The following is a 24,591-nucleotide window of genomic DNA, read 5'->3' as shown; positions in this document are numbered from 1 at the left end:
TGCTCCTCGTTTGTTCTATTAGAGGACTTACAGTTGATGTAGTTGTCGCATCCACGTTGCCACAGTACGCAGGCATGATTTCTGCACCCGTTAGACGTGCGCCAGGCGCAGCCGCACAAATATAGCGCAGAATGTACCACCAAAAGAGTTTCTCAAATCCGTATAATCACAGCAATCAATACCTTTTGTTCGAAACTAAGTCGTCTGTTAAAGACGTCAGAGATTAGACAGAATGCGGAGGTCTATCTGTCGAGTAATATTTCAAGTTTTGGTCACGTTGTAATCTCCATACAGTAATATTTTGAGTATATGAATTTATTTCGAGTTCTGTGTATTTCATCAGCGACTGTTATTGTACAGATGATGTACTGGTCAGCCTGCACTGTTTCCTCACACTGTCGTTAGCACTCTGCATCTCCAGATAAGAGTCGTTTCCATACCACAAGTGTCCCTTTTGACGTGTTTGCGGCTCTTTGGCGCGGAAGTAACCTCACGAGGGGAACGTCGTATTTACAACCAACACTCTCTGTTTGTAGCTCACACTACCGAAGAAACAGTTTGGTGCCGTAGGTGCGCTTGTGTTTGATGCAAATTTTTGATTTCACTTAGGAGAACACGGCCAGTATCGTGCTGTTGCACTTTACAAAGGATCTCAATGCTACGCAGGGTGCTCTAGAGAAGCGACAAAATCTGTGTCAGGAGTGGGATTCGAACCCACGCCCTCATTCGAGGACCAGAAGGCTCTAGCTGCTACTGCAGCCAAGGTTTTTCCTTGAGTCTGGCGCCTTAGACCGCTCGGCCATCCTGACACTTGATTTGATGCTCCTCGTTTGTTCTATTAGAGGACTTACAGTTGATGTAGTTGTCGCATCCACGTTGCCACAGTACGCAGGCATGATTTCTGCACCCGTTAGACGTGCGCCAGGCGCAGCCGCACAAATATAGCGCAGAATGTACCACCAAAAGAGTTTCTCAAATCCGTATAATCACAGCAATCAATACCTTTTGTTCGAAACTAAGTCGTCTGTTAAAGACGTCAGAGATTAGACAGAATGCGGAGGTCTATCTGTCGAGTAATATTTCAAGTTTTGGTCACGTTGTAATCTCCATACAGTAATATTTTGAGTATATGAATTTATTTCGAGTTCTGTGTATTTCATCAGCGACTGTTATTGTACAGATGATGTACTGGTCAGCCTGCACTGTTTCCTCACACTGTCGTTAGCACTCTGCATCTCCAGATAAGAGTCGTTTCCATACCACAAGTGTCCCTTTTGACGTGTTTGCGGCTCTTTGGCGCGGAAGTAACCTCACGAGGGGAACGTCGTATTTACAACCAACACTCTCTGTTTGTAGCTCACACTACCGAAGAAACAGTTTGGTGCCGTAGGTGCGCTTGTGTTTGATGCAAATTTTTGATTTCACTTAGGAGAACACGGCCAGTATCGTGCTGTTGCACTTTACAAAGGATCTCAATGCTACGCAGGGTGCTCTAGAGAAGCGACAAAATCTGTGTCAGGAGTGGGATTCGAACCCACGCCCTCATTCGAGGACCAGAAGGCTCTAGCTGCTACTGCAGCCAAGGTTTTTCCTTGAGTCTGGCGCCTTAGACCGCTCGGCCATCCTGACACTTGATTTGATGCTCCTCGTTTGTTCTATTAGAGGACTTACAGTTGATGTAGTTGTCGCATCCACGTTGCCACAGTACGCAGGCATGATTTCTGCACCCGTTAGACGTGCGCCAGGCGCAGCCGCACAAATATAGCGCAGAATGTACCACCAAAAGAGTTTCTCAAATCCGTATAATCACAGCAATCAATACCTTTTGTTCGAAACTAAGTCGTCTGTTAAAGACGTCAGAGATTAGACAGAATGCGGAGGTCTATCTGTCGAGTAATATTTCAAGTTTTGGTCACGTTGTAATCTCCATACAGTAATATTTTGAGTATATGAATTTATTTCGAGTTCTGTGTATTTCATCAGCGACTGTTATTGTACAGATGATGTACTGGTCAGCCTGCACTGTTTCCTCACACTGTCGTTAGCACTCTGCATCTCCAGATAAGAGTCGTTTCCATACCACAAGTGTCCCTTTTGACGTGTTTGCGGCTCTTTGGCGCGGAAGTAACCTCACGAGGGGAACGTCGTATTTACAACCAACACTCTCTGTTTGTAGCTCACACTACCGAAGAAACAGTTTGGTGCCGTAGGTGCGCTTGTGTTTGATGCAAATTTTTGATTTCACTTAGGAGAACACGGCCAGTATCGTGCTGTTGCACTTTACAAAGGATCTCAATGCTACGCAGGGTGCTCTAGAGAAGCGACAAAATCTGTGTCAGGAGTGGGATTCGAACCCACGCCCTCATTCGAGGACCAGAAGGCTCTAGCTGCTACTGCAGCCAAGGTTTTTCCTTGAGTCTGGCGCCTTAGACCGCTCGGCCATCCTGACACTTGATTTGATGCTCCTCGTTTGTTCTATTAGAGGACTTACAGTTGATGTAGTTGTCGCATCCACGTTGCCACAGTACGCAGTCATGATTTCTGCACCCGTTAGACGTGCGCCAGGCGCAGCCGCACAAATATAGCGCAGAATGTACCACCAAAAGAGTTTCTCAAATCCGTATAATCACAGCAATCAATACTTTTTGTTCGAAACTAAGTCGTCTGTTGAAGACGTCAGAGATTAGACAGAATGCGGAGGTCTATCTGTCGAGTAATATTTCAAGTTTTGGTCACGTTGTAATCTCCATACAGTAATATTTTGAGTATATGAATTTATTTCGAGTTCTGTGTATTTCATCAGCGACTGTTATTGTACAGATGATGTACTGGTCAGCCTGCACTGTTTCCTCACACTGTCGTTAGCACTCTGCATCTCCAGATAAGAGTCGTTTCCATACCACAAGTGTCCCTTTTGACGTGTTTGCGGCTCTTTGGCGCGGAAGTAACCTCACGAGGGGAACGTCGTATTTACAACCAACACTCTCTGTTTGTAGCTCACACTACCGAAGAAACAGTTTGGTGCCGTAGGTGCGCTTGTGTTTGATGCAAATTTTTGATTTCACTTAGGAGAACACGGCCAGTATCGTGCTGTTGCACTTTACAAAGGATCTCAATGCTACGCAGGGTGCTCTAGAGAAGCGACAAAATCTGTGTCAGGAGTGGGATTCGAACCCACGCCCTCATTCGAGGACCAGAAGGCTCTAGCTGCTACTGCAGCCAAGGTTTTTCCTTGAGTCTGGCGCCTTAGACCGCTCGGCCATCCTCACACTTGATTTGATGCTCCTCGTTTGTTCTATTAGAGGACTTACAGTTGATGTAGTTGTCGCATCCACGTTGCCACAGTACGCAGGCATGATTTCTGCACCCGTTAGACGTGCGCCAGGCGCAGCCGCACAAATATAGCGCAGAATGTACCACCAAAAGAGTTTCTCAAATCCGTATAATCACAGCAATCAATACCTTTTGTTCGAAACTAAGTCGTCTGTTAAAGACGTCAGAGATTAGACAGAATGCGGAGGTCTATCTGTCGAGTAATATTTCAAGTTTTGGTCACGTTGTAATCTCCATACAGTAATATTTTGAGTATATGAATTTATTTCGAGTTCTGTGTATTTCATCAGCGACTGTTATTGTACAGATGATGTACTGGTCAGCCTGCACTGTTTCCTCACACTGTCGTTAGCACTCTGCATCTCCAGATAAGAGTCGTTTCCATACCACAAGTGTCCCTTTTGACGTGTTTGCGGCTCTTTGGCGCGGAAGTAACCTCACGAGGGGAACGTCGTATTTACAACCAACACTCTCTGTTTGTAGCTCACACTACCGAAGAAACAGTTTGGTGCCGTAGGTGCGCTTGTGTTTGATGCAAATTTTTGATTTCACTTAGGAGAACACGGCCAGTATCGTGCTGTTGCACTTTACAAAGGATCTCAATGCTACGCAGGGTGCTCTAGAGAAGCGACAAAATCTGTGTCAGGAGTGGGATTCGAACCCACGCCCTCATTCGAGGACCAGAAGGCTCTAGCTGCTACTGCAGCCAAGGTTTTTCCTTGAGTCTGGCGCCTTAGACCGCTCGGCCATCCTGACACTTGATTTGATGCTCCTCGTTTGTTCTATTAGAGGACTTACAGTTGATGTAGTTGTCGCATCCACGTTGCCACAGTACGCAGGCATGATTTCTGCACCCGTTAGACGTGCGCCAGGCGCAGCCGCACAAATATAGCGCAGAATGTACCACCAAAAGAGTTTCTCAAATCCGTATAATCACAGCAATCAATACCTTTTGTTCGAAACTAAGTCGTCTGTTAAAGACGTCAGAGATTAGACAGAATGCGGAGGTCTATCTGTCGAGTAATATTTCAAGTTTTGGTCACGTTGTAATCTCCATACAGTAATATTTTGAGTATATGAATTTATTTCGAGTTCTGTGTATTTCATCAGCGACTGTTATTGTACAGATGATGTACTGGTCAGCCTGCACTGTTTCCTCACACTGTCGTTAGCACTCTGCATCTCCAGATAAGAGTCGTTTCCATACCACAAGTGTCCCTTTTGACGTGTTTGCGGCTCTTTGGCGCGGAAGTAACCTCACGAGGGGAACGTCGTATTTACAACCAACACTCTCTGTTTGTAGCTCACACTACCGAAGAAACAGTTTGGTGCCGTAGGTGCGCTTGTGTTTGATGCAAATTTTTGATTTCACTTAGGAGAACACGGCCAGTATCGTGCTGTTGCACTTTACAAAGGATCTCAATGCTACGCAGGGTGCTCTAGAGAAGCGACAAAATCTGTGTCAGGAGTGGGATTCGAACCCACGCCCTCATTCGAGGACCAGAAGGCTCTAGCTGCTACTGCAGCCAAGGTTTTTCCTTGAGTCTGGCGCCTTAGACCGCTCGGCCATCCTGACACTTGATTTGATGCTCCTCGTTTGTTCTATTAGAGGACTTACAGTTGATGTAGTTGTCGCATCCACGTTGCCACAGTACGCAGGCATGATTTCTGCACCCGTTAGACGTGCGCCAGGCGCAGCCGCACAAATATAGCGCAGAATGTACCACCAAAAGAGTTTCTCAAATCCGTATAATCACAGCAATCAATACCTTTTGTTCGAAACTAAGTCGTCTGTTAAAGACGTCAGAGATTAGACAGAATGCGGAGGTCTATCTGTCGAGTAATATTTCAAGTTTTGGTCACGTTGTAATCTCCATACAGTAATATTTTGAGTATATGAATTTATTTCGAGTTCTGTGTATTTCATCAGCGACTGTTATTGTACAGATGATGTACTGGTCAGCCTGCACTGTTTCCTCACACTGTCGTTAGCACTCTGCATCTCCAGATAAGAGTCGTTTCCATACCACAAGTGTCCCTTTTGACGTGTTTGCGGCTCTTTGGCGCGGAAGTAACCTCACGAGGGGAACGTCGTATTTACAACCAACACTCTCTGTTTGTAGCTCACACTACCGAAGAAACAGTTTGGTGCCGTAGGTGCGCTTGTGTTTGATGCAAATTTTTGATTTCACTTAGGAGAACACGGCCAGTATCGTGCTGTTGCACTTTACAAAGGATCTCAATGCTACGCAGGGTGCTCTAGAGAAGCGACAAAATCTGTGTCAGGAGTGGGATTCGAACCCACGCCCTCATTCGAGGACCAGAAGGCTCTAGCTGCTACTGCAGCCAAGGTTTTTCCTTGAGTCTGGCGCCTTAGACCGCTCGGCCATCCTGACACTTGATTTGATGCTCCTCGTTTGTTCTATTAGAGGACTTACAGTTGATGTAGTTGTCGCATCCACGTTGCCACAGTACGCAGGCATGATTTCTGCACCCGTTAGACGTGCGCCAGGCGCAGCCGCACAAATATAGCGCAGAATGTACCACCAAAAGAGTTTCTCAAATCCGTATAATCACAGCAATCAATACCTTTTGTTCGAAACTAAGTCGTCTGTTAAAGACGTCAGAGATTAGACAGAATGCGGAGGTCTATCTGTCGAGTAATATTTCAAGTTTTGGTCACGTTGTAATCTCCATACAGTAATATTTTGAGTATATGAATTTATTTCGAGTTCTGTGTATTTCATCAGCGACTGTTATTGTACAGATGATGTACTGGTCAGCCTGCACTGTTTCCTCACACTGTCGTTAGCACTCTGCATCTCCAGATAAGAGTCGTTTCCATACCACAAGTGTCCCTTTTGACGTGTTTGCGGCTCTTTGGCGCGGAAGTAACCTCACGAGGGGAACGTCGTATTTACAACCAACACTCTCTGTTTGTAGCTCACACTACCGAAGAAACAGTTTGGTGCCGTAGGTGCGCTTGTGTTTGATGCAAATTTTTGATTTCACTTAGGAGAACACGGCCAGTATCGTGCTGTTGCACTTTACAAAGGATCTCAATGCTACGCAGGGTGCTCTAGAGAAGCGACAAAATCTGTGTCAGGAGTGGGATTCGAACCCACGCCCTCACTCGAGGACCAGAAGGCTCTAGCTGCTACTGCAGCCAAGGTTTTTCCTTGAGTCTGGCGCCTTAGACCGCTCGGCCATCCTGACACTTGATTTGATGCTCCTCGTTTGTTCTATTAGAGGACTTACAGTTGATGTAGTTGTCGCATCCACGTTGCCACAGTACGCAGGCATGATTTCTGCACCCGTTAGACGTGCGCCAGGCGCAGCCGCACAAATATAGCGCAGAATGTACCACCAAAAGAGTTTCTCAAATCCGTATAATCACAGCAATCAATACCTTTTGTTCGAAACTAAGTCGTCTGTTAAAGACGTCAGAGATTAGACAGAATGCGGAGGTCTATCTGTCGAGTAATATTTCAAGTTTTGGTCACGTTGTAATCTCCATACAGTAATATTTTGAGTATATGAATTTATTTCGAGTTCTGTGTATTTCATCAGCGACTGTTATTGTACAGATGATGTACTGGTCAGCCTGCACTGTTTCCTCACACTGTCGTTAGCACTCTGCATCTCCAGATAAGAGTCGTTTCCATACCACAAGTGTCCCTTTTGACGTGTTTGCGGCTCTTTGGCGCGGAAGTAACCTCACGAGGGGAACGTCGTATTTACAACCAACACTCTCTGTTTGTAGCTCACACTACCGAAGAAACAGTTTGGTGCCGTAGGTGCGCTTGTGTTTGATGCAAATTTTTGATTTCACTTAGGAGAACACGGCCAGTATCGTGCTGTTGCACTTTACAAAGGATCTCAATGCTACGCAGGGTGCTCTAGAGAAGCGACAAAATCTGTGTCAGGAGTGGGATTCGAACCCACGCCCTCACTCGAGGACCAGAAGGCTCTAGCTGCTACTGCAGCCAAGGTTTTTCCTTGAGTCTGGCGCCTTAGACCGCTCGGCCATCCTGACACTTGATTTGATGCTCCTCGTTTGTTCTATTAGAGGACTTACAGTTGATGTAGTTGTCGCATCCACGTTGCCACAGTACGCAGGCATGATTTCTGCACCCGTTAGACGTGCGCCAGGCGCAGCCGCACAAATATAGCGCAGAATGTACCACCAAAAGAGTTTCTCAAATCCGTATAATCACAGCAATCAATACCTTTTGTTCGAAACTAAGTCGTCTGTTAAAGACGTCAGAGATTAGACAGAATGCGGAGGTCTATCTGTCGAGTAATATTTCAAGTTTTGGTCACGTTGTAATCTCCATACAGTAATATTTTGAGTATATGAATTTATTTCGAGTTCTGTGTATTTCATCAGCGACTGTTATTGTACAGATGATGTACTGGTCAGCCTGCACTGTTTCCTCACACTGTCGTTAGCACTCTGCATCTCCAGATAAGAGTCGTTTCCATACCACAAGTGTCCCTTTTGACGTGTTTGCGGCTCTTTGGCGCGGAAGTAACCTCACGAGGGGAACGTCGTATTTACAACCAACACTCTCTGTTTGTAGCTCACACTACCGAAGAAACAGTTTGGTGCCGTAGGTGCGCTTGTGTTTGATGCAAATTTTTGATTTCACTTAGGAGAACACGGCCAGTATCGTGCTGTTGCACTTTACAAAGGATCTCAATGCTACGCAGGGTGCTCTAGAGAAGCGACAAAATCTGTGTCAGGAGTGGGATTCGAACCCACGCCCTCATTCGAGGACCAGAAGGCTCTAGCTGCTACTGCAGCCAAGGTTTTTCCTTGAGTCTGGCGCCTTAGACCGCTCGGCCATCCTGACACTTGATTTGATGCTCCTCGTTTGTTCTATTAGAGGACTTACAGTTGATGTAGTTGTCGCATCCACGTTGCCACAGTACGCAGGCATGATTTCTGCACCCGTTAGACGTGCGCCAGGCGCAGCCGCACAAATATAGCGCAGAATGTACCACCAAAAGAGTTTCTCAAATCCGTATAATCACAGCAATCAATACCTTTTGTTCGAAACTAAGTCGTCTGTTAAAGACGTCAGAGATTAGACAGAATGCGGAGGTCTATCTGTCGAGTAATATTTCAAGTTTTGGTCACGTTGTAATCTCCATACAGTAATATTTTGAGTATATGAATTTATTTCGAGTTCTGTGTATTTCATCAGCGACTGTTATTGTACAGATGATGTACTGGTCAGCCTGCACTGTTTCCTCACACTGTCGTTAGCACTCTGCATCTCCAGATAAGAGTCGTTTCCATACCACAAGTGTCCCTTTTGACGTGTTTGCGGCTCTTTGGCGCGGAAGTAACCTCACGAGGGGAACGTCGTATTTACAACCAACACTCTCTGTTTGTAGCTCACACTACCGAAGAAACAGTTTGGTGCCGTAGGTGCGCTTGTGTTTGATGCAAATTTTTGATTTCACTTAGGAGAACACGGCCAGTATCGTGCTGTTGCACTTTACAAAGGATCTCAATGCTACGCAGGGTGCTCTAGAGAAGCGACAAAATCTGTGTCAGGAGTGGGATTCGAACCCACGCCCTCACTCGAGGACCAGAAGGCTCTAGCTGCTACTGCAGCCAAGGTTTTTCCTTGAGTCTGGCGCCTTAGACCGCTCGGCCATCCTGACACTTGATTTGATGCTCCTCGTTTGTTCTATTAGAGGACTTACAGTTGATGTAGTTGTCGCATCCACGTTGCCACAGTACGCAGGCATGATTTCTGCACCCGTTAGACGTGCGCCAGGCGCAGCCGCACAAATATAGCGCAGAATGTACCACCAAAAGAGTTTCTCAAATCCGTATAATCACAGCAATCAATACCTTTTGTTCGAAACTAAGTCGTCTGTTAAAGACGTCAGAGATTAGACAGAATGCGGAGGTCTATCTGTCGAGTAATATTTCAAGTTTTGGTCACGTTGTAATCTCCATACAGTAATATTTTGAGTATATGAATTTATTTCGAGTTCTGTGTATTTCATCAGCGACTGTTATTGTACAGATGATGTACTGGTCAGCCTGCACTGTTTCCTCACACTGTCGTTAGCACTCTGCATCTCCAGATAAGAGTCGTTTCCATACCACAAGTGTCCCTTTTGACGTGTTTGCGGCTCTTTGGCGCGGAAGTAACCTCACGAGGGGAACGTCGTATTTACAACCAACACTCTCTGTTTGTAGCTCACACTACCGAAGAAACAGTTTGGTGCCGTAGGTGCGCTTGTGTTTGATGCAAATTTTTGATTTCACTTAGGAGAACACGGCCAGTATCGTGCTGTTGCACTTTACAAAGGATCTCAATGCTACGCAGGGTGCTCTAGAGAAGCGACAAAATCTGTGTCAGGAGTGGGATTCGAACCCACGCCCTCACTCGAGGACCAGAAGGCTCTAGCTGCTACTGCAGCCAAGGTTTTTCCTTGAGTCTGGCGCCTTAGACCGCTCGGCCATCCTGACACTTGATTTGATGCTCCTCGTTTGTTCTATTAGAGGACTTACAGTTGATGTAGTTGTCGCATCCACGTTGCCACAGTACGCAGGCATGATTTCTGCACCCGTTAGACGTGCGCCAGGCGCAGCCGCACAAATATAGCGCAGAATGTACCACCAAAAGAGTTTCTCAAATCCGTATAATCACAGCAATCAATACCTTTTGTTCGAAACTAAGTCGTCTGTTAAAGACGTCAGAGATTAGACAGAATGCGGAGGTCTATCTGTCGAGTAATATTTCAAGTTTTGGTCACGTTGTAATCTCCATACAGTAATATTTTGAGTATATGAATTTATTTCGAGTTCTGTGTATTTCATCAGCGACTGTTATTGTACAGATGATGTACTGGTCAGCCTGCACTGTTTCCTCACACTGTCGTTAGCACTCTGCATCTCCAGATAAGAGTCGTTTCCATACCACAAGTGTCCCTTTTGACGTGTTTGCGGCTCTTTGGCGCGGAAGTAACCTCACGAGGGGAACGTCGTATTTACAACCAACACTCTCTGTTTGTAGCTCACACTACCGAAGAAACAGTTTGGTGCCGTAGGTGCGCTTGTGTTTGATGCAAATTTTTGATTTCACTTAGGAGAACACGGCCAGTATCGTGCTGTTGCACTTTACAAAGGATCTCAATGCTACGCAGGGTGCTCTAGAGAAGCGACAAAATCTGTGTCAGGAGTGGGATTCGAACCCACGCCCTCATTCGAGGACCAGAAGGCTCTAGCTGCTACTGCAGCCAAGGTTTTTCCTTGAGTCTGGCGCCTTAGACCGCTCGGCCATCCTGACACTTGATTTGATGCTCCTCGTTTGTTCTATTAGAGGACTTACAGTTGATGTAGTTGTCGCATCCACGTTGCCACAGTACGCAGGCATGATTTCTGCACCCGTTAGACGTGCGCCAGGCGCAGCCGCACAAATATAGCGCAGAATGTACCACCAAAAGAGTTTCTCAAATCCGTATAATCACAGCAATCAATACCTTTTGTTCGAAACTAAGTCGTCTGTTAAAGACGTCAGAGATTAGACAGAATGCGGAGGTCTATCTGTCGAGTAATATTTCAAGTTTTGGTCACGTTGTAATCTCCATACAGTAATATTTTGAGTATATGAATTTATTTCGAGTTCTGTGTATTTCATCAGCGACTGTTATTGTACAGATGATGTACTGGTCAGCCTGCACTGTTTCCTCACACTGTCGTTAGCACTCTGCATCTCCAGATAAGAGTCGTTTCCATACCACAAGTGTCCCTTTTGACGTGTTTGCGGCTCTTTGGCGCGGAAGTAACCTCACGAGGGGAACGTCGTATTTACAACCAACACTCTCTGTTTGTAGCTCACACTACCGAAGAAACAGTTTGGTGCCGTAGGTGCGCTTGTGTTTGATGCAAATTTTTGATTTCACTTAGGAGAACACGGCCAGTATCGTGCTGTTGCACTTTACAAAGGATCTCAATGCTACGCAGGGTGCTCTAGAGAAGCGACAAAATCTGTGTCAGGAGTGGGATTCGAACCCACGCCCTCACTCGAGGACCAGAAGGCTCTAGCTGCTACTGCAGCCAAGGTTTTTCCTTGAGTCTGGCGCCTTAGACCGCTCGGCCATCCTGACACTTGATTTGATGCTCCTCGTTTGTTCTATTAGAGGACTTACAGTTGATGTAGTTGTCGCATCCACGTTGCCACAGTACGCAGGCATGATTTCTGCACCCGTTAGACGTGCGCCAGGCGCAGCCGCACAAATATAGCGCAGAATGTACCACCAAAAGAGTTTCTCAAATCCGTATAATCACAGCAATCAATACCTTTTGTTCGAAACTAAGTCGTCTGTTAAAGACGTCAGAGATTAGACAGAATGCGGAGGTCTATCTGTCGAGTAATATTTCAAGTTTTGGTCACGTTGTAATCTCCATACAGTAATATTTTGAGTATATGAATTTATTTCGAGTTCTGTGTATTTCATCAGCGACTGTTATTGTACAGATGATGTACTGGTCAGCCTGCACTGTTTCCTCACACTGTCGTTAGCACTCTGCATCTCCAGATAAGAGTCGTTTCCATACCACAAGTGTCCCTTTTGACGTGTTTGCGGCTCTTTGGCGCGGAAGTAACCTCACGAGGGGAACGTCGTATTTACAACCAACACTCTCTGTTTGTAGCTCACACTACCGAAGAAACAGTTTGGTGCCGTAGGTGCGCTTGTGTTTGATGCAAATTTTTGATTTCACTTAGGAGAACACGGCCAGTATCGTGCTGTTGCACTTTACAAAGGATCTCAATGCTACGCAGGGTGCTCTAGAGAAGCGACAAAATCTGTGTCAGGAGTGGGATTCGAACCCACGCCCTCACTCGAGGACCAGAAGGCTCTAGCTGCTACTGCAGCCAAGGTTTTTCCTTGAGTCTGGCGCCTTAGACCGCTCGGCCATCCTGACACTTGATTTGATGCTCCTCGTTTGTTCTATTAGAGGACTTACAGTTGATGTAGTTGTCGCATCCACGTTGCCACAGTACGCAGGCATGATTTCTGCACCCGTTAGACGTGCGCCAGGCGCAGCCGCACAAATATAGCGCAGAATGTACCACCAAAAGAGTTTCTCAAATCCGTATAATCACAGCAATCAATACCTTTTGTTCGAAACTAAGTCGTCTGTTAAAGACGTCAGAGATTAGACAGAATGCGGAGGTCTATCTGTCGAGTAATATTTCAAGTTTTGGTCACGTTGTAATCTCCATACAGTAATATTTTGAGTATATGAATTTATTTCGAGTTCTGTGTATTTCATCAGCGACTGTTATTGTACAGATGATGTACTGGTCAGCCTGCACTGTTTCCTCACACTGTCGTTAGCACTCTGCATCTCCAGATAAGAGTCGTTTCCATACCACAAGTGTCCCTTTTGACGTGTTTGCGGCTCTTTGGCGCGGAAGTAACCTCACGAGGGGAACGTCGTATTTACAACCAACACTCTCTGTTTGTAGCTCACACTACCGAAGAAACAGTTTGGTGCCGTAGGTGCGCTTGTGTTTGATGCAAATTTTTGATTTCACTTAGGAGAACACGGCCAGTATCGTGCTGTTGCACTTTACAAAGGATCTCAATGCTACGCAGGGTGCTCTAGAGAAGCGACAAAATCTGTGTCAGGAGTGGGATTCGAACCCACGCCCTCACTCGAGGACCAGAAGGCTCTAGCTGCTACTGCAGCCAAGGTTTTTCCTTGAGTCTGGCGCCTTAGACCGCTCGGCCATCCTGACACTTGATTTGATGCTCCTCGTTTGTTCTATTAGAGGACTTACAGTTGATGTAGTTGTCGCATCCACGTTGCCACAGTACGCAGGCATGATTTCTGCACCCGTTAGACGTGCGCCAGGCGCAGCCGCACAAATATAGCGCAGAATGTACCACCAAAAGAGTTTCTCAAATCCGTATAATCACAGCAATCAATACCTTTTGTTCGAAACTAAGTCGTCTGTTAAAGACGTCAGAGATTAGACAGAATGCGGAGGTCTATCTGTCGAGTAATATTTCAAGTTTTGGTCACGTTGTAATCTCCATACAGTAATATTTTGAGTATATGAATTTATTTCGAGTTCTGTGTATTTCATCAGCGACTGTTATTGTACAGATGATGTACTGGTCAGCCTGCACTGTTTCCTCACACTGTCGTTAGCACTCTGCATCTCCAGATAAGAGTCGTTTCCATACCACAAGTGTCCCTTTTGACGTGTTTGCGGCTCTTTGGCGCGGAAGTAACCTCACGAGGGGAACGTCGTATTTACAACCAACACTCTCTGTTTGTAGCTCACACTACCGAAGAAACAGTTTGGTGCCGTAGGTGCGCTTGTGTTTGATGCAAATTTTTGATTTCACTTAGGAGAACACGGCCAGTATCGTGCTGTTGCACTTTACAAAGGATCTCAATGCTACGCAGGGTGCTCTAGAGAAGCGACAAAATCTGTGTCAGGAGTGGGATTCGAACCCACGCCCTCACTCGAGGACCAGAAGGCTCTAGCTGCTACTGCAGCCAAGGTTTTTCCTTGAGTCTGGCGCCTTAGACCGCTCGGCCATCCTGACACTTGATTTGATGCTCCTCGTTTGTTCTATTAGAGGACTTACAGTTGATGTAGTTGTCGCATCCACGTTGCCACAGTACGCAGGCATGATTTCTGCACCCGTTAGACGTGCGCCAGGCGCAGCCGCACAAATATAGCGCAGAATGTACCACCAAAAGAGTTTCTCAAATCCGTATAATCACAGCAATCAATACCTTTTGTTCGAAACTAAGTCGTCTGTTAAAGACGTCAGAGATTAGACAGAATGCGGAGGTCTATCTGTCGAGTAATATTTCAAGTTTTGGTCACGTTGTAATCTCCATACAGTAATATTTTGAGTATATGAATTTATTTCGAGTTCTGTGTATTTCATCAGCGACTGTTATTGTACAGATGATGTACTGGTCAGCCTGCACTGTTTCCTCACACTGTCGTTAGCACTCTGCATCTCCAGATAAGAGTCGTTTCCATACCACAAGTGTCCCTTTTGACGTGTTTGCGGCTCTTTGGCGCGGAAGTAACCTCACGAGGGGAACGTCGTATTTACAACCAACACTCTCTGTTTGTAGCTCACACTACCGAAGAAACAGTTTGGTGCCGTAGGTGCGCTTGTGTTTGATGCAAATTTTTGATTTCACTTAGGAGAACACGGCCAGTATCGTGCTGTTGCACTTTACAAAGGATCTCAATGCTACGCAGGGTGCTCTAGAGAAGCGACAAAATCTGTGTCAGGAGTGGGATTCGAACCCACGCCCTCACTCGAGGACCAGAAGGCTCTAGCTGCTACTGCAGCCAAGGTTTTTCCTTGAGTCTGGCGCCTTAGACCGCTCGGCCATCCTGACACTTGATTTGATGCTCCTCGTTTGTTCTATTAGAGGACTTACAGTTGATGTAGTTGTCGCATCCACGTTGCCACAGTACGCAGGCATGATTTCTGCACCCGTTAGACGTGCGCCAGGCGCAGCCGCACAAATATAGCGCAGAATGTACCACCAAAAGAGTTTCTCAAATCCGTATAATCACAGCAATCAATACCTTTTGTTCGAAACTAAGTCGTCTGTTAAAGACGTCAGAGATTAGACAGAATGCGGAGGTCTATCTGTCGAGTAATATTTCAAGTTTTGGTCACGTTGTAATCTCCATACAGTAATATTTTGAGTATATGAATTTATTTCGAGTTCTGTGTATTTCATCAGCGACTGTTATTGTACAGATGATGTACTGGTCAGCCTGCACTGTTTCCTCACACTGTCGTTAGCACTCTGCATCTCCAGATAAGAGTCGTTTCCATACCACAAGTGTCCCTTTTGACGTGTTTGCGGCTCTTTGGCGCGGAAGTAACCTCACGAGGGGAACGTCGTATTTACAACCAACACTCTCTGTTTGTAGCTCACACTACCGAAGAAACAGTTTGGTGCCGTAGGTGCGCTTGTGTTTGATGCAAATTTTTGATTTCACTTAGGAGAACACGGCCAGTATCGTGCTGCTGCACTTTACAAAGGATCTCAATGCTACGCAGGGTGCTCTAGAGAAGCGACAAAATCTGTGTCAGGAGTGGGATTCGAACCCACGCCCTCACTCGAGGACCAGAAGGCTCTAGCTGCTACTGCAGCCAAGGTTTTTCCTTGAGTCTGGCGCCTTAGACCGCTCGGCCATCCTGACACTTGATTTGATGCTCCTCGTTTGTTCTATTAGAGGACTTACAGTTGATGTAGTTGTCGCATCCACGTTGCCACAGTACGCAGGCATGATTTCTGCACCCGTTAGACGTGCGCCAGGCGCAGCCGCACAAATATAGCGCAGAATGTACCACCAAAAGAGTTTCTCAAATCCGTATAATCACAGCAATCAATACCTTTTGTTCGAAACTAAGTCGTCTGTTAAAGACGTCAGAGATTAGACAGAATGCGGAGGTCTATCTGTCGAGTAATATTTCAAGTTTTGGTCACGTTGTAATCTCCATACAGTAATATTTTGAGTATATGAATTTATTTCGAGTTCTGTGTATTTCATCAGCGACTGTTATTGTACAGATGATGTACTGGTCAGCCTGCACTGTTTCCTCACACTGTCGTTAGCACTCTGCATCTCCAGATAAGAGTCGTTTCCATACCACAAGTGTCCCTTTTGACGTGTTTGCGGCTCTTTGGCGCGGAAGTAACCTCACGAGGGGAACGTCGTATTTACAACCAACACTCTCTGTTTGTAGCTCACACTACCGAAGAAACAGTTTGGTGCCGTAGGTGCGCTTGTGTTTGATGCAAATTTTTGATTTCACTTAGGAGAACACGGCCAGTATCGTGCTGTTGCACTTTACAAAGGATCTCAATGCTACGCAGGGTGCTCTAGAGAAGCGACAAAATCTGTGTCAGGAGTGGGATTCGAACCCACGCCCTCACTCGAGGACCAGAAGGCTCTAGCTGCTACTGCAGCCAAGGTTTTTCCTTGAGTCTGGCGCCTTAGACCGCTCGGCCATCCTGACACTTGATTTGATGCTCCTCGTTTGTTCTATTAGAGGACTTACAGTTGATGTAGTTGTCGCATCCACGTTGCCACAGTACGCAGGCATGATTTCTGCACCCGTTAGACGTGCGCCAGGCGCAGCCGCACAAATATAGCGCAGAATGTACCACCAAAAGAGTTTCTCAAATCCGTATAATCACAGCAATCAATACCTTTTGTTCGAAACTAAGTCGTCTGTTAAAGACGTCAGAGATTAGACAGAATGCGGAGGTCTATCTGTCGAGTAATATTTCAAGTTTTGGTCACGTTGTAATCTCCATACAGTAATATTTTGAGTATATGAATTTATTTCGAGTTCTGTGTATTTCATCAGCGACTGTTATTGTACAGATGATGTACTGGTCAGCCTGCACTGTTTCCTCACACTGTCGTTAGCACTCTGCATCTCCAGATAAGAGTCGTTTCCATACCACAAGTGTCCCTTTTGACGTGTTTGCGGCTCTTTGGCGCGGAAGTAACCTCACGAGGGGAACGTCGTATTTACAACCAACACTCTCTGTTTGTAGCTCACACTACCGAAGAAACAGTTTGGTGCCGTAGGTGCGCTTGTGTTTGATGCAAATTTTTGATTTCACTTAGGAGAACACGGCCAGTATCGTGCTGTTGCACTTTACAAAGGATCTCAATGCTACGCAGGGTGCTCTAGAGAAGCGACAAAATCTGTGTCAGGAGTGGGATTCGAACCCACGCCCTCACTCGAGGACCAGAAGGCTCTAGCTGCTACTGCAGCCAAGGTTTTTCCTTGAGTCTGGCGCCTTAGACCGCTCGGCCATCCTGACACTTGATTTGATGCTCCTCGTTTGTTCTATTAGAGGACTTACAGTTGATGTAGTTGTCGCATCCACGTTGCCACAGTACGCAGGCATGATTTCTGCACCCGTTAGACGTGCGCCAGGCGCAGCCGCACAAATATAGCGCAGAATGTACCACCAAAAGAGTTTCTCAAATCCGTATAATCACAGCAATCAATACCTTTTGTTCGAAACTAAGTCGTCTGTTAAAGACGTCAGAGATTAGACAGAATGCGGAGGTCTATCTGTCGAGTAATATTTCAAGTTTTGGTCACGTTGTAATCTCCATACAGTAATATTTTGAGTATATGAATTTATTTCGAGTTCTGTGTATTTCATCAGCGACTGTTATTGTACAGATGATGTACTGGTCAGCCTGCACTGTTTCCTCACACTGTCGTTAGCACTCTGCATCTCCAGATAAGAGTCGTTTCCATACCACAAGTGTCCCTTTTGACGTGTTTGCGGCTCTTTGGCGCGGAAGTAACCTCACGAGGGGAACGTCGTATTTACAACCAACACTCTCTGTTTGTAGCTCACACTACCGAAGAAACAGTTTGGTGCCGTAGGTGCGCTTGTGTTTGATGCAAATTTTTGATTTCACTTAGGAGAACACGGCCAGTATCGTGCTGTTGCACTTTACAAAGGATCTCAATGCTACGCAGGGTGCTCTAGAGAAGCGACAAAATCTGTGTCAGGAGTGGGATTCGAACCCACGCCCTCATTCGAGGACCAGAAGGCTCTAGCTGCTACTGCAGCCAAGGTTTTTCCTTGAGTCTGGCGCCTTAGACCGCTCGGCCATCCTCACACTTGATTTGATGCTCCTCGTTTGTTCTATTAGAGGACTTACAGTTGATGTAGTTGTCGCATCCACGTTGCCACAGTACGCAGGCATGATTTCTGCACCCGTTAGACGTGCGCCAGGCGCAGCCGCACAAATATAGCGCAGAATGTACCACCAAAAGAGTTTCTCAAATCCGTATAATCACAGCAATCAATACCTTTTGTTCGAAACTAAGTCGTCTGTTAAAGACGTCAGAGATTAGACAGAATGCGGAGGTCTATCTGTCGAGTAATATTTCAAGTTTTGGTCACGTTGTAATCTCCATACAGTAATATTTTGAGTATATGAATTTATTTCGAGTTCTGTGTATTTCATCAGCGACTGTTATTGTACAGATGATGTACTGGTCAGCCTGCACTGTTTCCTCACACTGTCGTTAGCACTCTGCATCTCCAGATAAGAGTCGTTTCCATACCACAAGTGTCCCTTTTGACGTGTTTGCGGCTCTTTGGCGCGGAAGTAACCTCACGAGGGGAACGTCGTATTTACAACCAACACTCTCTGTTTGTAGCTCACACTACCGAAGAAACAGTTTGGTGCCGTAGGTGCGCTTGTGTTTGATGCAAATTTTTGATTTCACTTAGGAGAACACGGCCAGTATCGTGCTGTTGCACTTTACAAAGGATCTCAATGCTACGCAGGGTGCTCTAGAGAAGCGACAAAATCTGTGTCAGGAGTGGGATTCGAACCCACGCCCTCACTCGAGGACCAGAAGGCTCTAGCTGCTACTGCAGCCAAGGTTTTTCCTTGAGTCTGGCGCCTTAGACCGCTCGGCCATCCTGACACTTGATTTGATGCTCCTCGTTTGTTCTATTAGAGGACTTACAGTTGATGTAGTTGTCGCATCCACGTTGCCACAGTACGCAGGCATGATTTCTGCACCCGTTAGACGTGCGCCAGGCGCAGCCGCACAAATATAGCGCAGAATGTACCACCAAAAGAGTTTCTCAAATCCGTATAATCACAGCAATCAATACCTTTTGTTCGAAACTAAGTCGTCTGTTAAAGACGTCAGAGATTAGACAGAATGCGGAGGTCTATCTGTCGAGTAATATTTCAAGTTTTGGTCACGTTGTAATCTCCATACAGTAATATTTTGAGTATATGAATTTATTTCGAGTTCTGTGTATTTCATCAGCGACTGTTATTGTACAGATGATGTACTGGTCAGCCTGCACTGTTTCCTCACACTGTCGTTAGCACTCTGCATCTCCAGATAAGAGTCGTTTCCATACCACAAGTGTCCCTTTTGACGTGTTTGCGGCTCTTTGGCGCGGAAGTAACCTCACGAGGGGAACGTCGTATTTACAACCAACACTCTCTGTTTGTAGCTCACACTACCGAAGAAACAGTTTGGTGCCGTAGGTGCGCTTGTGTTTGATGCAAATTTTTGATTTCACTTAGGAGAACACGGCCAGTATCGTGCTGTTGCACTTTACAAAGGATCTCAATGCTACGCAGGGTGCTCTAGAGAAGCGACAAAATCTGTGTCAGGAGTGGGATTCGAACCCACGCCCTCATTCGAGGACCAGAAGGCTCTAGCTGCTACTGCAGCCAAGGTTTTTCCTTGAGTCTGGCGCCTTAGACCGCTCGGCCATCCTGACACTTGATTTGATGCTCCTCGTTTGTTCTATTAGAGGACTTACAGTTGATGTAGTTGTCGCATCCACGTTGCCACAGTACGCAGGCATGATTTCTGCACCCGTTAGACGTGCGCCAGGCGCAGCCGCACAAATATAGCGCAGAATGTACCACCAAAAGAGTTTCTCAAATCCGTATAATCACAGCAATCAATACCTTTTGTTCGAAACTAAGTCGTCTGTTAAAGACGTCAGAGATTAGACAGAATGCGGAGGTCTATCTGTCGAGTAATATTTCAAGTTTTGGTCACGTTGTAATCTCCATACAGTAATATTTTGAGTATATGAATTTATTTCGAGTTCTGTGTATTTCATCAGCGACTGTTATTGTACAGATGATGTACTGGTCAGCCTGCACTGTTTCCTCACACTGTCGTTAGCACTCTGCATCTCCAGATAAGAGTCGTTTCCATACCACAAGTGTCCCTTTTGACGTGTTTGCGGCTCTTTGGCGCGGAAGTAACCTCACGAGGGGAACGTCGTATTTACAACCAACACTCTCTGTTTGTAGCTCACACTACCGAAGAAACAGTTTGGTGCCGTAGGTGCGCTTGTGTTTGATGCAAATTTTTGATTTCACTTAGGAGAACACGGCCAGTATCGTGCTGTTGCACTTTACAAAGGATCTCAATGCTACGCAGGGTGCTCTAGAGAAGCGACAAAATCTGTGTCAGGAGTGGGATTCGAACCCACGCCCTCACTCGAGGACCAGAAGGCTCTAGCTGCTACTGCAGCCAAGGTTTTTCCTTGAGTCTGGCGCCTTAGACCGCTCGGCCATCCTGACACTTGATTTGATGCTCCTCGTTTGTTCTATTAGAGGACTTACAGTTGATGTAGTTGTCGCATCCACGTTGCCACAGTACGCAGGCATGATTTCTGCACCCGTTAGACGTGCGCCAGGCGCAGCCGCACAAATATAGCGCAGAATGTACCACCAAAAGAGTTTCTCAAATCCGTATAATCACAGCAATCAATACCTTTTGTTCGAAACTAAGTCGTCTGTTAAAGACGTCAGAGATTAGACAGAATGCGGAGGTCTATCTGTCGAGTAATATTTCAAGTTTTGGTCACGTTGTAATCTCCATACAGTAATATTTTGAGTATATGAATTTATTTCGAGTTCTGTGTATTTCATCAGCGACTGTTATTGTACAGATGATGTACTGGTCAGCCTGCACTGTTTCCTCACACTGTCGTTAGCACTCTGCATCTCCAGATAAGAGTCGTTTCCATACCACAAGTGTCCCTTTTGACGTGTTTGCGGCTCTTTGGCGCGGAAGTAACCTCACGAGGGGAACGTCGTATTTACAACCAACACTCTCTGTTTGTAGCTCACACTACCGAAGAAACAGTTTGGTGCCGTAGGTGCGCTTGTGTTTGATGCAAATTTTTGATTTCACTTAGGAGAACACGGCCAGTATCGTGCTGTTGCACTTTACAAAGGATCTCAATGCTACGCAGGGTGCTCTAGAGAAGCGACAAAATCTGTGTCAGGAGTGGGATTCGAACCCACGCCCTCATTCGAGGACCAGAAGGCTCTAGCTGCTACTGCAGCCAAGGTTTTTCCTTGAGTCTGGCGCCTTAGACCGCTCGGCCATCCTGACACTTGATTTGATGCTCCTCGTTTGTTCTATTAGAGGACTTACAGTTGATGTAGTTGTCGCATCCACGTTGCCACAGTACGCAGGCATGATTTCTGCACCCGTTAGACGTGCGCCAGGCGCAGCCGCACAAATATAGCGCAGAATGTACCACCAAAAGAGTTTCTCAAATCCGTATAATCACAGCAATCAATACCTTTTGTTCGAAACTAAGTCGTCTGTTAAAGACGTCAGAGATTAGACAGAATGCGGAGGTCTATCTGTCGAGTAATATTTCAAGTTTTGGTCACGTTGTAATCTCCATACAGTAATATTTTGAGTATATGAATTTATTTCGAGTTCTGTGTATTTCATCAGCGACTGTTATTGTACAGATGATGTACTGGTCAGCCTGCACTGTTTCCTCACACTGTCGTTAGCACTCTGCATCTCCAGATAAGAGTCGTTTCCATACCACAAGTGTCCCTTTTGACGTGTTTGCGGCTCTTTGGCGCGGAAGTAACCTCACGAGGGGAACGTCGTATTTACAACCAACACTCTCTGTTTGTAGCTCACACTACCGAAGAAACAGTTTGGTGCCGTAGGTGCGCTTGTGTTTGATGCAAATTTTTGATTTCACTTAGGAGAACACGGCCAGTATCGTGCTGTTGCACTTTACAAAGGATCTCAATGCTACGCAGGGTGCTCTAGAGAAGCGACAAAATCTGTGTCAGGAGTGGGATTCGAACCCACGCCCTCACTCGAGGACCAGAAGGCTCTAGCTGCTACTGCAGCCAAGGTTTTTCCTTGAGTCTGGCGCCTTAGACCGCTCGGCCATCCTGACACTTGATTTGATGCTCCTCGTTTGTTCTATTAGAGGACTTACAGTTGATGTAGTTGTCGCATCCACGTTGCCACAGTACGCAGGCATGATTTCTGCACCCGTTAGACGTGCGCCAGGCGCAGCCGCACAAATATAGCGCAGAATGTACCACCAAAAGAGTTTCTCAAATCCGTATAATCACAGCAATCAATACCTTTTGTTCGAAACTAAGTCGTCTGTTAAAGACGTCAGAGATTAGACAGAATGCGGAGGTCTATCTGTCGAGTAATATTTCAAGTTTTGGTCACGTTGTAATCTCCATACAGTAATATTTTGAGTATATGAATTTATTTCGAGTTCTGTGTATTTCATCAGCGACTGTTATTGTACAGATGATGTACTGGTCAGCCTGCACTGTTTCCTCACACTGTCGTTAGCACTCTGCATCTCCAGATAAGAGTCGTTTCCATACCACAAGTGTCCCTTTTGACGTGTTTGCGGCTCTTTGGCGCGGAAGTAACCTCACGAGGGGAACGTCGTATTTACAACCAACACTCTCTGTTTGTAGCTCACACTACCGAAGAAACAGTTTGGTGCCGTAGGTGCGCTTGTGTTTGATGCAAATTTTTGATTTCACTTAGGAGAACACGGCCAGTATCGTGCTGTTGCACTTTACAAAGGATCTCAATGCTACGCAGGGTGCTCTAGAGAAGCGACAAAATCTGTGTCAGGAGTGGGATTCGAACCCACGCCCTCATTCGAGGACCAGAAGGCTCTAGCTGCTACTGCAGCCAAGGTTTTTCCTTGAGTCTGGCGCCTTAGACCGCTCGGCCATCCTGACACTTGATTTGATGCTCCTCGTTTGTTCTATTAGAGGACTTACAGTTGATGTAGTTGTCGCATCCACGTTGCCACAGTACGCAGGCATGATTTCTGCACCCGTTAGACGTGCGCCAGGCGCAGCCGCACAAATATAGCGCAGAATGTACCACCAAAAGAGTTTCTCAAATCCGTATAATCACAGCAATCAATACCTTTTGTTCGAAACTAAGTCGTCTGTTAAAGACGTCAGAGATTAGACAGAATGCGGAGGTCTATCTGTCGAGTAATATTTCAAGTTTTGGTCACGTTGTAATCTCCATACAGTAATATTTTGAGTATATGAATTTATTTCGAGTTCTGTGTATTTCATCAGCGACTGTTATTGTACAGATGATGTACTGGTCAGCCTGCACTGTTTCCTCACACTGTCGTTAGCACTCTGCATCTCCAGATAAGAGTCGTTTCCATACCACAAGTGTCCCTTTTGACGTGTTTGCGGCTCTTTGGCGCGGAAGTAACCTCACGAGGGGAACGTCGTATTTACAACCAACACTCTCTGTTTGTAGCTCACACTACCGAAGAAACAGTTTGGTGCCGTAGGTGCGCTTGTGTTTGATGCAAATTTTTGATTTCACTTAGGAGAACACGGCCAGTATCGTGCTGTTGCACTTTACAAAGGATCTCAATGCTACGCAGGGTGCTCTAGAGAAGCGACAAAATCTGTGTCAGGAGTGGGATTCGAACCCACGCCCTCACTCGAGGACCAGAAGGCTCTAGCTGCTACTGCAGCCAAGGTTTTTCCTTGAGTCTGGCGCCTTAGACCGCTCGGCCATCCTGACACTTGATTTGATGCTCCTCGTTTGTTCTATTAGAGGACTTACAGTTGATGTAGTTGTCGCATCCACGTTGCCACAGTACGCAGGCATGATTTCTGCACCCGTTAGACGTGCGCCAGGCGCAGCCGCACAAATATAGCGCAGAATGTACCACCAAAAGAGTTTCTCAAATCCGTATAATCACAGCAATCAATACCTTTTGTTCGAAACTAAGTCGTCTGTTAAAGACGTCAGAGATTAGACAGAATGCGGAGGTCTATCTGTCGAGTAATATTTCAAGTTTTGGTCACGTTGTAATCTCCATACAGTAATATTTTGAGTATATGAATTTATTTCGAGTTCTGTGTATTTCATCAGCGACTGTTATTGTACAGATGATGTACTGGTCAGCCTGCACTGTTTCCTCACACTGTCGTTAGCACTCTGCATCTCCAGATAAGAGTCGTTTCCATACCACAAGTGTCCCTTTTGACGTGTTTGCGGCTCTTTGGCGCGGAAGTAACCTCACGAGGGGAACGTCGTATTTACAACCAACACTCTCTGTTTGTAGCTCACACTACCGAAGAAACAGTTTGGTGCCGTAGGTGCGCTTGTGTTTGATGCAAATTTTTGATTTCACTTAGGAGAACACGGCCAGTATCGTGCTGTTGCACTTTACAAAGGATCTCAATGCTACGCAGGGTGCTCTAGAGAAGCGACAAAATCTGTGTCAGGAGTGGGATTCGAACCCACGCCCTCATTCGAGGACCAGAAGGCTCTAGCTGCTACTGCAGCCAAGGTTTTTCCTTGAGTCTGGCGCCTTAGACCGCTCGGCCATCCTGACAC

The 24,591-nt window shown here is 46.0% G+C and overlaps 30 non-coding genes across 30 annotated transcripts; all 30 read right to left on the bottom strand.

Annotated features, from left to right (window-relative positions):
- Nucleotides 1-693: 693 nt before the first annotated feature.
- On the bottom strand, nt 694-809 carry Trnal-caa (transfer RNA leucine (anticodon CAA)). The gene is made up of 2 exons: nt 772-809; nt 694-739 (listed from the first exon to the last, which is right to left on the bottom strand). It is a non-coding gene; the product is annotated as a tRNA-Leu (tRNA).
- Nucleotides 810-1,513: 704 nt separating this feature from the next.
- Nucleotides 1,514-1,629, bottom strand: Trnal-caa (transfer RNA leucine (anticodon CAA)). Its single transcript has 2 exons — nt 1,592-1,629; nt 1,514-1,559 (listed from the first exon to the last, which is right to left on the bottom strand). It is a non-coding gene; the product is annotated as a tRNA-Leu (tRNA).
- A 704-nt stretch (nt 1,630-2,333) lies between these two features.
- On the bottom strand, nt 2,334-2,449 carry Trnal-caa (transfer RNA leucine (anticodon CAA)). Its single transcript has 2 exons — nt 2,412-2,449; nt 2,334-2,379 (listed from the first exon to the last, which is right to left on the bottom strand). It is a non-coding gene; the product is annotated as a tRNA-Leu (tRNA).
- A 704-nt stretch (nt 2,450-3,153) lies between these two features.
- Nucleotides 3,154-3,269, bottom strand: Trnal-caa (transfer RNA leucine (anticodon CAA)). Its single transcript has 2 exons — nt 3,232-3,269; nt 3,154-3,199 (listed from the first exon to the last, which is right to left on the bottom strand). It is a non-coding gene; the product is annotated as a tRNA-Leu (tRNA).
- Nucleotides 3,270-3,973: 704 nt separating this feature from the next.
- On the bottom strand, nt 3,974-4,089 carry Trnal-caa (transfer RNA leucine (anticodon CAA)). The gene is made up of 2 exons: nt 4,052-4,089; nt 3,974-4,019 (listed from the first exon to the last, which is right to left on the bottom strand). It is a non-coding gene; the product is annotated as a tRNA-Leu (tRNA).
- Nucleotides 4,090-4,793: 704 nt separating this feature from the next.
- On the bottom strand, nt 4,794-4,909 carry Trnal-caa (transfer RNA leucine (anticodon CAA)). Its single transcript has 2 exons — nt 4,872-4,909; nt 4,794-4,839 (listed from the first exon to the last, which is right to left on the bottom strand). It is a non-coding gene; the product is annotated as a tRNA-Leu (tRNA).
- Nucleotides 4,910-5,613: 704 nt separating this feature from the next.
- On the bottom strand, nt 5,614-5,729 carry Trnal-caa (transfer RNA leucine (anticodon CAA)). The gene is made up of 2 exons: nt 5,692-5,729; nt 5,614-5,659 (listed from the first exon to the last, which is right to left on the bottom strand). It is a non-coding gene; the product is annotated as a tRNA-Leu (tRNA).
- Nucleotides 5,730-6,433: 704 nt separating this feature from the next.
- Trnal-caa (transfer RNA leucine (anticodon CAA)) lies at nt 6,434-6,549 on the bottom strand. The gene is made up of 2 exons: nt 6,512-6,549; nt 6,434-6,479 (listed from the first exon to the last, which is right to left on the bottom strand). It is a non-coding gene; the product is annotated as a tRNA-Leu (tRNA).
- A 704-nt stretch (nt 6,550-7,253) lies between these two features.
- On the bottom strand, nt 7,254-7,369 carry Trnal-caa (transfer RNA leucine (anticodon CAA)). The gene is made up of 2 exons: nt 7,332-7,369; nt 7,254-7,299 (listed from the first exon to the last, which is right to left on the bottom strand). It is a non-coding gene; the product is annotated as a tRNA-Leu (tRNA).
- A 704-nt stretch (nt 7,370-8,073) lies between these two features.
- On the bottom strand, nt 8,074-8,189 carry Trnal-caa (transfer RNA leucine (anticodon CAA)). Its single transcript has 2 exons — nt 8,152-8,189; nt 8,074-8,119 (listed from the first exon to the last, which is right to left on the bottom strand). It is a non-coding gene; the product is annotated as a tRNA-Leu (tRNA).
- Nucleotides 8,190-8,893: 704 nt separating this feature from the next.
- On the bottom strand, nt 8,894-9,009 carry Trnal-caa (transfer RNA leucine (anticodon CAA)). The gene is made up of 2 exons: nt 8,972-9,009; nt 8,894-8,939 (listed from the first exon to the last, which is right to left on the bottom strand). It is a non-coding gene; the product is annotated as a tRNA-Leu (tRNA).
- Nucleotides 9,010-9,713: 704 nt separating this feature from the next.
- Trnal-caa (transfer RNA leucine (anticodon CAA)) lies at nt 9,714-9,829 on the bottom strand. The gene is made up of 2 exons: nt 9,792-9,829; nt 9,714-9,759 (listed from the first exon to the last, which is right to left on the bottom strand). It is a non-coding gene; the product is annotated as a tRNA-Leu (tRNA).
- Nucleotides 9,830-10,533: 704 nt separating this feature from the next.
- On the bottom strand, nt 10,534-10,649 carry Trnal-caa (transfer RNA leucine (anticodon CAA)). Its single transcript has 2 exons — nt 10,612-10,649; nt 10,534-10,579 (listed from the first exon to the last, which is right to left on the bottom strand). It is a non-coding gene; the product is annotated as a tRNA-Leu (tRNA).
- A 704-nt stretch (nt 10,650-11,353) lies between these two features.
- Nucleotides 11,354-11,469, bottom strand: Trnal-caa (transfer RNA leucine (anticodon CAA)). Its single transcript has 2 exons — nt 11,432-11,469; nt 11,354-11,399 (listed from the first exon to the last, which is right to left on the bottom strand). It is a non-coding gene; the product is annotated as a tRNA-Leu (tRNA).
- Nucleotides 11,470-12,173: 704 nt separating this feature from the next.
- Trnal-caa (transfer RNA leucine (anticodon CAA)) lies at nt 12,174-12,289 on the bottom strand. Its single transcript has 2 exons — nt 12,252-12,289; nt 12,174-12,219 (listed from the first exon to the last, which is right to left on the bottom strand). It is a non-coding gene; the product is annotated as a tRNA-Leu (tRNA).
- A 704-nt stretch (nt 12,290-12,993) lies between these two features.
- Nucleotides 12,994-13,109, bottom strand: Trnal-caa (transfer RNA leucine (anticodon CAA)). Its single transcript has 2 exons — nt 13,072-13,109; nt 12,994-13,039 (listed from the first exon to the last, which is right to left on the bottom strand). It is a non-coding gene; the product is annotated as a tRNA-Leu (tRNA).
- Nucleotides 13,110-13,813: 704 nt separating this feature from the next.
- Nucleotides 13,814-13,929, bottom strand: Trnal-caa (transfer RNA leucine (anticodon CAA)). The gene is made up of 2 exons: nt 13,892-13,929; nt 13,814-13,859 (listed from the first exon to the last, which is right to left on the bottom strand). It is a non-coding gene; the product is annotated as a tRNA-Leu (tRNA).
- Nucleotides 13,930-14,633: 704 nt separating this feature from the next.
- Nucleotides 14,634-14,749, bottom strand: Trnal-caa (transfer RNA leucine (anticodon CAA)). The gene is made up of 2 exons: nt 14,712-14,749; nt 14,634-14,679 (listed from the first exon to the last, which is right to left on the bottom strand). It is a non-coding gene; the product is annotated as a tRNA-Leu (tRNA).
- A 704-nt stretch (nt 14,750-15,453) lies between these two features.
- Nucleotides 15,454-15,569, bottom strand: Trnal-caa (transfer RNA leucine (anticodon CAA)). The gene is made up of 2 exons: nt 15,532-15,569; nt 15,454-15,499 (listed from the first exon to the last, which is right to left on the bottom strand). It is a non-coding gene; the product is annotated as a tRNA-Leu (tRNA).
- Nucleotides 15,570-16,273: 704 nt separating this feature from the next.
- On the bottom strand, nt 16,274-16,389 carry Trnal-caa (transfer RNA leucine (anticodon CAA)). The gene is made up of 2 exons: nt 16,352-16,389; nt 16,274-16,319 (listed from the first exon to the last, which is right to left on the bottom strand). It is a non-coding gene; the product is annotated as a tRNA-Leu (tRNA).
- Nucleotides 16,390-17,093: 704 nt separating this feature from the next.
- On the bottom strand, nt 17,094-17,209 carry Trnal-caa (transfer RNA leucine (anticodon CAA)). Its single transcript has 2 exons — nt 17,172-17,209; nt 17,094-17,139 (listed from the first exon to the last, which is right to left on the bottom strand). It is a non-coding gene; the product is annotated as a tRNA-Leu (tRNA).
- Nucleotides 17,210-17,913: 704 nt separating this feature from the next.
- Nucleotides 17,914-18,029, bottom strand: Trnal-caa (transfer RNA leucine (anticodon CAA)). Its single transcript has 2 exons — nt 17,992-18,029; nt 17,914-17,959 (listed from the first exon to the last, which is right to left on the bottom strand). It is a non-coding gene; the product is annotated as a tRNA-Leu (tRNA).
- A 704-nt stretch (nt 18,030-18,733) lies between these two features.
- Nucleotides 18,734-18,849, bottom strand: Trnal-caa (transfer RNA leucine (anticodon CAA)). The gene is made up of 2 exons: nt 18,812-18,849; nt 18,734-18,779 (listed from the first exon to the last, which is right to left on the bottom strand). It is a non-coding gene; the product is annotated as a tRNA-Leu (tRNA).
- Nucleotides 18,850-19,553: 704 nt separating this feature from the next.
- Nucleotides 19,554-19,669, bottom strand: Trnal-caa (transfer RNA leucine (anticodon CAA)). The gene is made up of 2 exons: nt 19,632-19,669; nt 19,554-19,599 (listed from the first exon to the last, which is right to left on the bottom strand). It is a non-coding gene; the product is annotated as a tRNA-Leu (tRNA).
- Nucleotides 19,670-20,373: 704 nt separating this feature from the next.
- Nucleotides 20,374-20,489, bottom strand: Trnal-caa (transfer RNA leucine (anticodon CAA)). The gene is made up of 2 exons: nt 20,452-20,489; nt 20,374-20,419 (listed from the first exon to the last, which is right to left on the bottom strand). It is a non-coding gene; the product is annotated as a tRNA-Leu (tRNA).
- Nucleotides 20,490-21,193: 704 nt separating this feature from the next.
- On the bottom strand, nt 21,194-21,309 carry Trnal-caa (transfer RNA leucine (anticodon CAA)). Its single transcript has 2 exons — nt 21,272-21,309; nt 21,194-21,239 (listed from the first exon to the last, which is right to left on the bottom strand). It is a non-coding gene; the product is annotated as a tRNA-Leu (tRNA).
- Nucleotides 21,310-22,013: 704 nt separating this feature from the next.
- On the bottom strand, nt 22,014-22,129 carry Trnal-caa (transfer RNA leucine (anticodon CAA)). The gene is made up of 2 exons: nt 22,092-22,129; nt 22,014-22,059 (listed from the first exon to the last, which is right to left on the bottom strand). It is a non-coding gene; the product is annotated as a tRNA-Leu (tRNA).
- A 704-nt stretch (nt 22,130-22,833) lies between these two features.
- Trnal-caa (transfer RNA leucine (anticodon CAA)) lies at nt 22,834-22,949 on the bottom strand. The gene is made up of 2 exons: nt 22,912-22,949; nt 22,834-22,879 (listed from the first exon to the last, which is right to left on the bottom strand). It is a non-coding gene; the product is annotated as a tRNA-Leu (tRNA).
- A 704-nt stretch (nt 22,950-23,653) lies between these two features.
- On the bottom strand, nt 23,654-23,769 carry Trnal-caa (transfer RNA leucine (anticodon CAA)). The gene is made up of 2 exons: nt 23,732-23,769; nt 23,654-23,699 (listed from the first exon to the last, which is right to left on the bottom strand). It is a non-coding gene; the product is annotated as a tRNA-Leu (tRNA).
- A 704-nt stretch (nt 23,770-24,473) lies between these two features.
- Trnal-caa (transfer RNA leucine (anticodon CAA)) lies at nt 24,474-24,589 on the bottom strand. The gene is made up of 2 exons: nt 24,552-24,589; nt 24,474-24,519 (listed from the first exon to the last, which is right to left on the bottom strand). It is a non-coding gene; the product is annotated as a tRNA-Leu (tRNA).
- Nucleotides 24,590-24,591: the final 2 nt, after the last annotated feature.

This window comes from Schistocerca cancellata, chromosome 2 (genome assembly GCF_023864275.1).
Source record: "Schistocerca cancellata isolate TAMUIC-IGC-003103 chromosome 2, iqSchCanc2.1, whole genome shotgun sequence".
Lineage (NCBI taxonomy): Eukaryota > Metazoa > Arthropoda > Insecta > Orthoptera > Acrididae > Schistocerca > Schistocerca cancellata.
The sequence above is the reverse complement of the archived record's forward strand: the minus strand, read 5'-3'. Positions and strand labels throughout refer to the sequence as shown.